Source organism: Triticum dicoccoides, chromosome 1B (genome assembly GCF_002162155.2).
Source record: "Triticum dicoccoides isolate Atlit2015 ecotype Zavitan chromosome 1B, WEW_v2.0, whole genome shotgun sequence".
NCBI classification, from domain to species: Eukaryota; Viridiplantae; Streptophyta; class Magnoliopsida; order Poales; family Poaceae; genus Triticum; species Triticum dicoccoides.
The window spans coordinates 53997381-53999417 of NC_041381.1; the positions used below are offsets into that span (position 1 = coordinate 53997381).

At 50.3% G+C, this 2037-nt stretch overlaps 4 non-coding genes across 4 annotated transcripts; all 4 read left to right on the plus strand.

Annotated features, from left to right (window-relative positions):
* Window positions 1-259: 259 nt before the first annotated feature.
* Window positions 260-378, plus strand: LOC119351240. Its single transcript, XR_005169762.1, has one exon. It is a non-coding gene; the product is annotated as a 5S ribosomal RNA (ribosomal RNA).
* Window positions 379-735: 357 nt separating this feature from the next.
* Window positions 736-854, plus strand: LOC119351328. The gene has a single exon (XR_005169843.1). It is a non-coding gene; the product is annotated as a 5S ribosomal RNA (ribosomal RNA).
* A 295-nt stretch (window positions 855-1149) lies between these two features.
* LOC119351220 lies at window positions 1150-1268 on the plus strand. The gene has a single exon (XR_005169743.1). It is a non-coding gene; the product is annotated as a 5S ribosomal RNA (ribosomal RNA).
* Window positions 1269-1565: 297 nt separating this feature from the next.
* LOC119351252 lies at window positions 1566-1684 on the plus strand. The gene has a single exon (XR_005169773.1). It is a non-coding gene; the product is annotated as a 5S ribosomal RNA (ribosomal RNA).
* The last annotated feature ends 353 nt before the right edge of the window (window positions 1685-2037 follow it).

A 2037-nucleotide genomic window follows, 5' to 3' on the forward strand; every position in this document is an offset into this window, starting at 1 on the left:
CACGTGTAAGTAATATATTTACCGTGTTTTATTATTTTGCACGAGTGCGGTAAGTTATAGCTGGGTGCTCACTATTCACGAGTCTAGCGACGGCGTTGTGGCGCGGCAAGCGTGCACTGGTGCGGTTGAGAGGGAGGGGTGGAAACCGCGTTAAACTCGTCTCCGTAGTTGAGAGGGAGCGGCCAAAGCAATGTACAATTGTCTTTGTAGTGGAGCTGGGAGGGCCAAGGATAAAGGACGAAGACGGGGGTAACATGTCTGATGCGATCATACCAGCACTAAAGCACCGGATCCCATCAGAACTCCGAAGTTAAGCGTGCTTGGGCGAGAGTAGTACTAGGATGGGTGACCTCCTGGGAAGTCCTCGTGTTGCATTCCCTTTTTAATTTTTTTTGCGCCGCTTGCAAAACAAAACGCACGTGTAAGTATTATATTTACCGTGTTTTATTATTTTGCACGAGTGTGGTAAGTTATAGCTGGGTGCTCACGATTCACGAGTCTAGCGGCGGCGTTGTGGCGCGGCAAGCGTGCACTGGTGCGATTAAGAGGGAGGGGTGGAAACCGCGTTAAACTCGTCTCCGTAGTTGAGAGGGAGTGGCCAAAGCAATGTACAATCGTCTTTGTAGTGGAGCTCGGAGGGGCAAGGATAAGGGACAAAGACGAGGGTAACATGTCGGATGCGATCATACCAGCACTAAAGCACCGGATCCCATCAGAACTCCGAAGTTAAGCGTGCCTGGGGATCATACCAGCACTAAAGCACCGGATCCCATCAGAACTCCGAAGTTAAGCGTGCTTGGGCGAGAGTAGTACTAGGATGGGTGACCTCCTGGGAAGTCCTCGTGTTGCATTCCCTTTTTAATTTTTTGCGCCGCTTGCAAAACAAAACGCACGTGTAAGTAATATATTTACCATTTTTTATTATTTTGCACGAGTGCGGTAAGTTATAGCTGGGTGCTCACGATTCACGAGTCTAGCGGCGGCGTTGTGGCGCGGCAAGCGTGCACTGGTGCGGTTGAGAGGGAGGGGTGGAAACCGCGTTAAACTCGTCTCCGTAGTTGAGAGGGAGCGGCCAAAGCAATGTACAATCGTCTTTGTAGTGGAGCTGGGAGGGGCAAGGATAAGGGACGAAGACGGGGGTAACACATAGGATGCGATCATACCAGCACTAAAGCACCGGATCCCATCAAAACTCCAAAGTTAAGCGTGCTTGGGCGAGAGTAGTACTAGGATGGGTGACCTCCTGGGAAGTCCACGTGTTGCATTCCCTTTTTAATTTTTTTTGCGCCGCTTGCAAAACAAAACACACGTGTAAGTAATATATTTACCGTGTTTTATTATTTTGCACGAGTGCGGTAAGTTATAGCTGGGTGCTCACTATTCACGAGTCTAGCGACGGCGTTGTGGCGCGGCAAGCGTGCACTGGTGCGGTTGAGAGGGAGGGGTGGAAACCGCGTTAAACTCGTCTCCGTAGTTGAGAGGGAGCGGCCAAAGCAATGTACAATTGTCTTTGTAGTGGAGCTGGGAGGGCCAAGGATAAAGGACGAAGACGGGGGTAACATGTCTGATGCGATCATACCAGCACTAAAGCACCGGATCCCATCAGAACTCCGAAGTTAAGCGTGCTTGGGCGAGAGTAGTACTAGGATGGGTGACCTCCTGGGAAGTCCTCGTGTTGCATTCCCTTTTTAATTTTTTTTGCGCCGCTTGCAAAACAAAACGCACGTGTAAGTATTATATTTACCGTGTTTTATTATTTTGCACGAGTGTGGTAAGTTATAGCTGGGTGCTCACGATTCACGAGTCTAGCGGCGGCGTTGTGGCGCGGCAAGCGTGCACTGGTGCGATTAAGAGGGAGGGGTGGAAACCGCGTTAAACTCGTCTCCGTAGTTGAGAGGGAGTGGCCAAAGCAATGTACAATCGTCTTTGTAGTGGAGCTCGGAGGGGCAAGGATAAGGGACAAAGACGAGGGTAACATGTCGGATGCGATCATACCAGCACTAAAGCACCGGATCCCATCAGAACTCCGAAGTTAAG